This window comes from Nerophis lumbriciformis, linkage group LG04 (assembly GCF_033978685.3).
Source record: "Nerophis lumbriciformis linkage group LG04, RoL_Nlum_v2.1, whole genome shotgun sequence".
Taxonomy (NCBI): domain Eukaryota; kingdom Metazoa; phylum Chordata; class Actinopteri; order Syngnathiformes; family Syngnathidae; genus Nerophis; species Nerophis lumbriciformis.
The window spans coordinates 45,262,064-45,272,500 of NC_084551.2; the positions used below are offsets into that span (position 1 = coordinate 45,262,064).

Below are 10,437 nucleotides of genomic sequence, written 5' to 3' on the forward strand. Positions count from 1 at the left end.
GACCCACTGTCAGTAACTACAGTTGGTCGCTACATGTGTAAGTGCAAGTTAAAACTCCTATGCAAGGCGAAAACCGTTTATCAACAACACCCAGAAACGCCGTCAGCTTCGCTGGGCCTGAGCTCATCTAAGATGGACTGATACAAAGTGGAAAAGTGTTCTGTGGTCTGACGAGTCCACATTTCAAATTGATTTTGGAAACTGTGGACGTCGTCTCCTCCGGACCAAAGAGGAAAAGAACTATCCGGATTGTTATAGGCGCAAAGTTGAAAATCCAGCATCTGTGATGGTATGGGGGTGTACTAATGCCCAAGACATGGGTAACTTACACATCTGTGAAGGCGCCATTAATGCTGAAAGGTACATACCGGTTTTGGAGCAAAATATGTTGCCATCCAAGCAACGTTACCATGGACGCCCCTGCTTATTTCAGCAAGACAATGCCAACCCACGTGTTACATCAACGTGGCTTCATAGTAAAAGAGTGCGGGTACTAGACTGGCCTGCCTGTAGTCCAGACCTGTCTCCCATTGAAAATGTGTGGCGCATTATGAAGCCTAAAGTACCACAACTGAGACCCCCAGACTGTTGAACAACTTAAGCTGTACATCAAGCAAGAATGGGAAATAATTCCACCTGAGAAGCTTAAAAAAATGTGTCTCCTCAGTTCCCAAACGTTTACTGAGTGTTGTTAAAAGGAAAGGCCATGTAACACAGTGGTGAACATGCCCTTTCCCAAGTACTTTGGCACGTGTTGAAGCCATGAAATTCTAAGTTAATTATTATTTGCAAAAAAAAAAATCAAGTTTATGAGTTTGAACATCAAATATCTTGTCTTTGTAGTGCATTCAATTGAATATGGGTTGAAAAGGATTTGCAAATCATTGTATTCCGTTTATATAACACAATTACCCAACTCATATGGAAACGGGGTTTGTACATAATAGAGTGCCTTTAAATATCAGATATTAATGTAAAGCCCCAAATTGTTACCAGGGTGGTTCCCTCAATTGTTTTGTTTTTTTAGACACGTGCACATGTTTGATTCTGTATAGAACAGTAACCTAGTTCTCCAATGATTCTTACGGTCACCGGAGTATAGGAAGAACCCACCACCAGTCTTTGTGATGGATCCAGTGTTTGGCATCAGTTGTCAGCATACAAATGACAATCCGATCCAGTTGGTTGAATGCTCTAATTATCTAATGAACATGAACACCAGGTGATTTGTTGCCATGGTGTCAGCTCGTTAGGTTAAGTGGTGCAAATTGACGAGAGTCGCCTCTTGTCATACCGCGTCTTTTAGCGCCTTAAGGCCTAAATTGGGTTCAGTAGATGTTTTTAAGGGGGTTAATTCCCACAGCTGATAGACAAGTGTTGTTGCAGACAATCACAAGATCACCAATGAATACGCTGCCCTGAGTTGTTTGCTCGCAAACATACTCTGGCCTGTGTACCGTCTTGTGTCTTCCTGCTTTGCTACTCATCCCTCCCGTCCCTATTGACCGTGTTGCACATGATAAATCAGCAGGGAGTAGGGCTACCTTGCAAGTACCCTAATGAAAGCCCATCTATAAAGTGGCTAAATGGTCCTGACAAAAGTCCTAATGAGGGAATCAATAATTCAGCGATTGTTCCTCTGCTTATACTAATACATCCCCCTTGTCGAGCCATTCTTTACTGTATTCACTTCTGTGTGTCAGCATTGTTGTTGTTTTTTTCACCTGTCCTTTCCAGCTCGAAGATAAATGATATTCCGCTGTTTCTTGTCTCTCGGAAAGATGGAAACTCTTCTGTGATCTGCGCCTCAGTAGAAATTAGAATTCCTGTTTCAGATTAGTCCAAGTCCGGCCTTCGTGACAGAGACTATTTGGTTGATTCATGGATCAGAAGCTCGGAGCATTTCCCAAGCACTGGTGGAGTTCCACAAGGACCACTGCTTGGACATTTGTTGTCAGTGTTGGGCAGTAGCTCGCTACATGTAACGACGCTGCGTAGCTTAAATACATTTCCCAGTAGCGCGGCATTGCCTTTGCTACTTTTTGAACCAGTAGTATTTCCAAAGCTTAGCTATTTTTAGACCTAACAAGGGCACTTACATCAAAACTACAAGCTACAAAGAAGGAAAATGGACTGTAAATCCAGGGGGGAACAAAAATATACGGAGATAATCCATGATGATTGGTTGGTGTACGTATTAGAAAATCTGTGATGATTGGTTGGTTTACGAATGATGAATCGCGATTGGCTAAGGTTAGGGCGAAACATTACGGACTGGTTAATCACAGGTGGGTCATCGAAACCAGGGAGTAAAATCTTACCAGACACGCCACCTGACAACGGGGTAATCAGAGAAAGAGGGACGCTTCAAGCTGACGACTCAAAAAAAAAGAAAAGAAAACATACTTGAAAATGGCAGAAGGATTCAGATTGTTCTTTTAGTGATGAAAACAACACCCAGGGAACCCACACTAATGCGTCTACTTAGCCATATTTAGACACTGTCATGCGTTTAGGGCAGAGCTGGGCAAATTAAGGCCCGAGGGCCGCAGACGTCAAGCTTTTCAATCTGGCCCGCCGGACATTCCCAAAATATATTTTTTAGATCTTTAAGTTTGAAACTGTAGCTGCCATTATGATGTGATGTTTTCAAATTACCGTAAGTCTTGATTTAAGTATTTCAATAGTTGGAATCTGCGGTTTTGCATGATATACTACTTTCTATGGTAATCTAAGTCATAGTAGCTCAGACAAGGCACCAAGCAGCGTGCGTGGGGAGTGTTTCCACAGAGTGTTTCCAGAGCGACCAGCCTTAAATGCACGTGTCAGTGACAGAAGCGGAAGGAGATTTTTACAACAAAGTTCTAAAGCGTAGTGATGTATCAGACATATCAGATTGTAGGCAGGTTTTTTTTTTTTTACCCTTCGCGTTCATATTTCGCTGTGTTTGTTGCATTTATGTCGATTGAGAGGGGTGAGGTGTGACGTTCATATGTTCTCAATATTCAGTGTTTTATCGTTTATAGTTAATATTGTAAATCCCACATTCTTTATTGTCATGTACATTCTGGGTGTCTCATTCAGTAAAAAATTAAAAATTACATTCCGATTTTAAGGCGGTCTGTCATAACGTTTTTAGCATTCATCCATCCATCCCCTCCATCCATTTTCTACCGCTTGTCCCTCTTGGGGTCGCGGGGGGCACTGGAGCCTATATCAGCTGCATTCGGGCGGAAGGCGGGTTACACCCTGGACAAGTCGCCACCTCATCGCAGGGCCAACACAGATAGACAGACAACATTCACACTCACATTCACACACTAGGGCCAATTTAGTGTTGCTAATTAACCTATCCCCAGGTGCATGTTTTTGGAGGTGGGAGGAAGTCGGAGTACCCGGAGGGAACCCACGCAGTCACGGGGAGAACATGCAAACTCCACACAGAAAGATCCCGAACACGGGATTGAACTCAGGACCTTCGTATTGTGAGGCACATGCACTAACGCCTGTTTCACCGTGCTATATGTTTTGTATTCGTGTTCCTAAAAATAGATATACTGGCCCCCAAGTCAAAATAATTGCCCAGGCCTGGTTAAGGGAAAACAACTCCCAAAACCTTCGTGTTTAATTGTTTACCATATTTTTCGGACTATAAGTCGCAGTTTTTTTCGTAGTTTGGCCGGGGGTGCGACTTATACTCAGGAGCGACTTATGTGTGAAATTATTAACACATTACCGTAAAATATAAAATAATATTATTTAGCTTATTCACGTAAGAGACTAGACGTATAAGATTTCATGGGATTTAGCGATTAGGAGTGACAGATTGTTTGGTAAACGTATAGCATGTTCTATATGTTATAGTTATTTGAATGACTCTAACCATAATATGTTACGTTAACATACCAGGCACGTTCTCAGTTGGTTATTTATGTGTCATATAACGTACACTTATTCCGCCTGTAGTTCACTATTCTTTATTTATTTTAAATTGCCTTTCAAATGTCTATTCTTGGTGTTGGGTTTTATCAAATACATTTTCCCAAAAAATGACACTTACACTCCGGAGCGACTTATACTCCGAAAAATACGGTGCTCGGAAAACCAACATCCAAACTACTCTCGATATCTAAGACGTCCAACACAATTTAAGAGGACACATCATTAAGATGAGTTGAATTGATGAAAAGTTTTACTGCACATAACCATTACAAACAACACACAAGTCTTTTTACTTTTTTGTCAAGATCTATAAAGCTGCTGTTTTTATTTACAGTAGGCAGAGAAAATTAATAAAACTATAGAGGTGAGACAAAGAAAAGACAAACTAAGATAAATACATACAGTGGGGTGTGTGGACCCCAGAAGGAGGTGTTTGGTGTGCCCAGCTAAATAAATAAATAAATAAATGATAAATGGGTTGTACTTGTATAGCGCTTTTCTACCTTCAAGGTACTCAAAGCGCTTTGACACTACTTCCACATTTACCCATTCACACACACATTCACACACTGATGGAGGGAGCTGCCATGCAAGGCGCTAACCAGCACCCATCAGGAGCAAGGGTGAAGTGTCTTGCTCAGGACACAACGGACATGACGAGGTTGGTACTAGGTGGGGATTGAACCAGGGACCCTCGGGTCGCGCACGGCCATTCTTCCACTGCGCCACGCCGTCCATGACAGATAGTTAATAGTAATGGACCCTTATTAAATCCATTTGGTTCCATTTGTACACTCTCAGTAACATTAACATTGATATCATACATGTGGGCCCATATATATATGAATTCCATGTAGCTTAATGCATGTCAAACTGGGGGTCCCTGAAATTAGAATGGGTGATGATAATCACTGCTAGAGCCGTAATACCTGTACATTTTCTCTTATCGGGGTCTCTGACGTATCCTTTCAAATGAGGGTCCGTGGAGCTAATGAGTGTTAGTGTTGATGTAGCAATTCTCTGGGGATAGCTTCTCCTGTAGATTTGCTACATTTAATTCAGGGTAACTTGTATCTTATCTTACCACATTTTCCAAGTAGCTTGCCCGTGAATGTATGTTAAACACATTGTACAGATACAAGTCTTGCAGATAACAATAGTTCTATTTATACCCCAGCAGGCACAAGACAATTGATACAACGTTGATTATACATACATGTCCTTTAAAACTGACTTTGAAACAACATCGCAAAATAGTTGTATTGTCCATTGTTGGATCCACGCTGTTGGTTGAGAAATCAACACATATTAAAGGTCAAATCAACGTCACAACCTGACATTGAATAAACATCGTCAAAAAGTATGTTGTTTCAACGTTGTATTTGTGTTGTAGAATATTGGTTGGGAAATGACTAAAATTCAATGGTCAAAACCAGTGACGTGCAGTCACTAGAGGCAGGTGAGGCGGGGCCTCACCTGCCATCATGGAAAGAAAAAAAATGTAAAAAGAAAAAAAAAAATTTAAATTGTTATATGTATCCAGTGATTATACTATAAAGTTATTTTCCATTTAACTTCACCAGTTTTAGATTATTTTTATTCAAAATCGCTGAATTTTCACATTTGCCGTTCAAATACTGAGAAGAGACGGTGCGGTGAACAGCAGCCAGTTGAGGCACGTCACTCAGTGCCTCAACATGGATTGCGCAATGACTCGGCTAACTGCTGGCCTGCTGTGCAGTGAGACTGTATTGCTATATGAACTATATTATACATTTCCATAGTTTAGTTAGCTGAGGTATATAATGTACAGTGTATTTTGTCAACAACTGTATGTGTGTAAAGTATTTCTTGTGCTGAGCGATCATAAAACGGCTGCAAAAGACGCACTGGCTGAGGCTCGCCTCCTGCACCCCCGCCGTAGAATTGTTATATCAACCAAAGCCCACACTTAAACTTTCCACGTGTAAGATTGAATCTATTTAAAAAAATTATTTCATAAGAAGCCAAAAAGTGCAAAAACAATAATGTTGGTGTTGGAGGAGTTGTGAATGACTGCAGGGACACAACATTAGATACACCTGCAGACTGCAGGTGTACCTAATTCACAACTCCTCCAACACGAACATTATTGTTTTTGCACTTTTTGACTTCTTATTAAATAACTTTTGTAACCTATTTTCATGGGCTTTCCTCTTTGTGATGTTAAGTTCCTGTTATGCGCTGTTATACAGTATATGCCTTGAGCTCTTATTTTGAAGGCTCTAAGAGCGGAAGTGATGTCACGTTGCGGAGGTTTTTGAAAGAAGGTAAATAAAGCGGTCCTCGTGTAAACTGGAGCCTCCGTGTTTGTTATTTTGTAGTTTCATACAGTATAGGCGACATTTATAAACCCTCGGTTACACTTTTTTAAATAGATTCAATCTTGCACGTGGAAAGTTTAAGTGAGGGCTTTAGTTGCGGCGCATGGACTTAATTTCTAAGTAAAGGTAAGACCATAATAACGTTTTTTTTATTAAATGTGCTTTTTTGTGTGCTACAGTTTGTATGTGTAAAGTTAAAGTTAAGTTAAAGTACCAATGATTGCCACACACACACGAGGTGTAATGAAATGTGTCCTCTGCATTTGACCCATCCCCTGGTCCACCCCTTGGGAGGGGAGGGGAGCAGTGGGCAGCAGCGGCGCCGCGCCTGGGAATCATTTTTGGTGATTTAACCCCCAATTCCAACCCTTGATGCTGAGTGCCAAGCAGGGAAGAATGCTGGTATGAGCTTTTAAACATAACCCGTTAACTGTTGCCAATCAAATGGTGAATAAGATACTCTTTAGGGTTCATATGTTTGTAAATCTGACTGTGATGAAGTCAGTGCCTCACCAGCCATCAACCTCACCGCACGTCACTGGTCAAAACAACGGAACCCAACATTGATTAAACGTCGTCAAAAAGCATGTTGTTTCAATGTTGTATTTGTGTTGTAGAATATTGGTTGGGAAATGACCAAAATTCAATGTTCAAAACGTGAAAACCAACATTGATTAAACATAGTCAAAAAGCATGTTGTTTCAATGTTGTGTTTGTGTTGTAGAATATTGGTTGGGAAATTACCAAAATTCAGTGGTCAAATCAACGACAGAACCCAACATTAACTACGTTGTCAAAAAGCATGTTGTTTCAATGTTATGTTTGAGTTTCTCGATGTCAGGACCTAGTTCAACAAGTTCTAAATGTTGTTTTAATGTATTGTGCCTTGTAGGACTTGATCTGGGCCTCATGTTTGAAGAGCTGTGTAGATTTCCTACTAAAAATAGACACGTTCAAATCCAGAAAACGGCGTACGCAAGAAAAAAAATTCAGATCTATTAAAGTGTACGCACGCACACATCCAGACACATTTCTTTGTTACATGGCAATAAACCTGGAATTGATCCGAGACGTCTGTGTGGCTGGGCACGCCTAGACCCGGGCCAGGCCATGCCCCTTTATAGATGCAAATCAATTCCATTTATTCAGGATATCCCGTTGAGATGCAGCATGTTGTTTTCAAGGGGGTCGCAATCATATGGAAGTAGCCATGTGCCTGAAATATGCACGCTCTGCCCAATCACAGTTCAGTAGATGGTGGTTCTTTCTCGTGTTTCCAGCGAACAACAGAGTTCGCTGTCGTACTGCACCACGTTTGAAAAGATTGTCACTGCAATTACAAACCCCGTTTCCATATGAGTTGGGAAATTGTGTTAGATGTAAATATAAACGGAATACAATGATTTGCAAATCATTTTCAACCCATATTCAGTTGAATATGCTACAAAAACAACATATTTGTTGTTCAAACTGATAAACTTTTTTCTTTTTGGAAATAATCATTAACTTTAGAATTTGATGCCAGCAACACGTGTCAAAGAAGTTGGGAAAGGTGGCAATAAATACTGATAAAGTTGAGGAATGCTCATCAAACACTTATTTGGAACATCCCACAGGTGTGCAGGCTAATTGGGAACAGGTGAGTGCCATGATTGGGTATAAAAACAGCTTCCCAAAAAATGCTCAGCCTTTCACAAGAAAGGATGGGGCGAGGTACACCCCTTTGTCCACAACTGCGTGAGCAAATAGTCAAACAGTTTAAGGACAACGTTTCTCAAAGTGCAATTGCAAGAAATTTAGGGATTTCAACATCTACGGTCCATAATATCATCAAAAGGTTCAGAGAATCTGGAGAAATCACTCCACTCCATGGCCGGAAACCAACATTGAATGACCGTGACCTTCGATCCCTCAGACGGCACTGTATCAAAAACCGACATCAATCTCTAAATGATATCACCACATGGGCTCAGGAACACTTCAGAAAACCACTGTCACTAAATACAGTTGGTCGCTACATCTGTAAGTGCAAGTTAAAGCTCTACAATGCAAAGTGAAAGCCATTTATCAACAACATCCAGAAACGCCGCCGGCTTCTCTGGGCCCGAGATCATCTAAGATGGACTGATGCAAAGTGGAAAAGTGTTCTGTGGTCTGACGAGTCCACATTTCAAATTGTTTTTGGAAATATTCGACATCGTGTCATCCGGACCAAAGGGGAAGCAAACCATCCAGACTGTTATCGACGCAAAGTTCAAAAGCCAGCATCTGTGATGGTATGGGGGTGCATTAGTGCCCAAGGCATGGGTAACTTACACATCTGTGAAGGCGCCATTAATGCTGAAAGGTACATACAGGTTTTGCTGCCATCCAAGCGCCGTCTTTTTCATGGACGCCCCTGCTTATTTCAGCAAGACAATGCCAAGCCACATTCAGCACGTGTTACAACAGCATGGCTTCGTTAAAAAAAAGAGTGCGGGTACTTTCCTGGCTCGCCTGCGGTCTAGACCTGTCTCCCATCGAAAATGTGTGGCGCATTATGAAGCGTAAAATACGACAGCGGAGACCCCGGACTGTTGAACGACTGAAGCTCTACATAAAACAAGAATGGGAAAGAATTCCACTTTCAAAGCTTCAACAATTAGTTTCCTCAGACCCCAATCGTTTATTGAGTGTTGTTAAAAGAAAAGGTGATGTAACACAGTGGTGAACATGCCCTTTCCCAACTACTTTGGCACGTGTTGCAGCCATGAAATTCTAAGTTAATTATTATTTGCAAAAAAAAATAAAGTTTATAAGTTTGAACATCAAATATATTGTCTTTGTAGTGCATTCAACTGAATATGGGTTGAAAAGGATTTGCAAATCATTGTATTCTGTTTATATTTACATCTAACACAATTTCCCAACTCATATGGAAACGGGGTTTGTATTTGTAAAACTGAAAAGAGGCGGGTGACTGTGATTAACCCCAATATTAATATAATTTGTGTAACTTACAACAAAATGTGTTCATACAATAGCCTGCTCACAGCCATGTTAGAGTTTAATGTGAAAATGATGTAATATTTGGTTTGAAATCTTTTAAATTAAAAAATGCCAGCCTATCAAAAAGGATGGGAAAGGCTTGGAGTCTTGTTTGATTACTCAATTTATTATTACAACCCAGGAGAGCTACTTGCGGTAGCAACTGTACATGACAGAAAGGCGGGTCATTCCTCAAGTGTCATTGTGCCGCCACCCCCGGCGGCTGCTGTCAGCCCAACTGGCAGAGCTGGTGCTGGTGTCACAGGAACACATTGTGACCAAAATAAGTGGCAAAGTGATTGTCAAGATAATAAAATAGACAGCCGTACAAATATTAGTATTAAAATGAAGCATTAAGTGCACTGGTGAAAAAGTTAATTTTGTGTCCTGGCATTGATCTTTTTTACATTGTTGAAATCAAAAGTTGCCAAAGCCCGAACAACCATAACTGTGTGTCGCCAAAGTATCCACAAACCCAAATCCAGTAAAGTTGGCACGTTGTGTAATTCGTAAATAAAAATAGAATACAATGATTTGCAAATCATTTTTAACTTATATTCAATTGAATAGACTGCAAAGACAAAATATTTCATGTTCGAACTGAGAAACTTGGTTTTTTTTTTGCAAATAATCAGTAACTTAGAATTGAATGGCAGCAACACATTGCAAAAAAGTTGGCACAGGGGCATTTTTACCACTGTGTTACATGTCCTTTCCTTTTAACAACACTCAGTTAAGGTTTGGGAACCAAGAAGGCGCCATTAATGCTGAAAGGTACATACAGGTTTTGGAGCAACATATGTTGCCATCCAAGCAACGTTACCATGGACGCCCCTGCTTATTTCAGCAAGACAATGCCAAGCCACGTGTTACATCAACGTGGCTTCATAGTAAAAGAGTGCGGGTACTAGACTGGCCTGCCTGTAGTCCAGACCTGTCTCCCATTGAAAATGTGTGGCGCATTATGAAGCCTAAAATACCACAACGGAGACCCTTGGACTGTTGAACAACTTAAGCTGTACATCAAGCAAGAATGGGAAATAATTCCACCTGAGAAGCTTAAAAAAATGTGTCTCCTCAGTTCCCAAACGTTTACAGAGTGTTG

General features: G+C 40.8%; 1 protein-coding gene across 3 annotated transcripts in view; it reads left to right on the forward strand.

Annotated features, from left to right (window-relative positions):
* The window catches only part of dgkb (diacylglycerol kinase, beta), a 266,844-nt gene that overhangs the window by 198,134 nt on the left and 58,273 nt on the right, over window positions 1–10,437 (forward strand). The window lies entirely within an intron of this gene.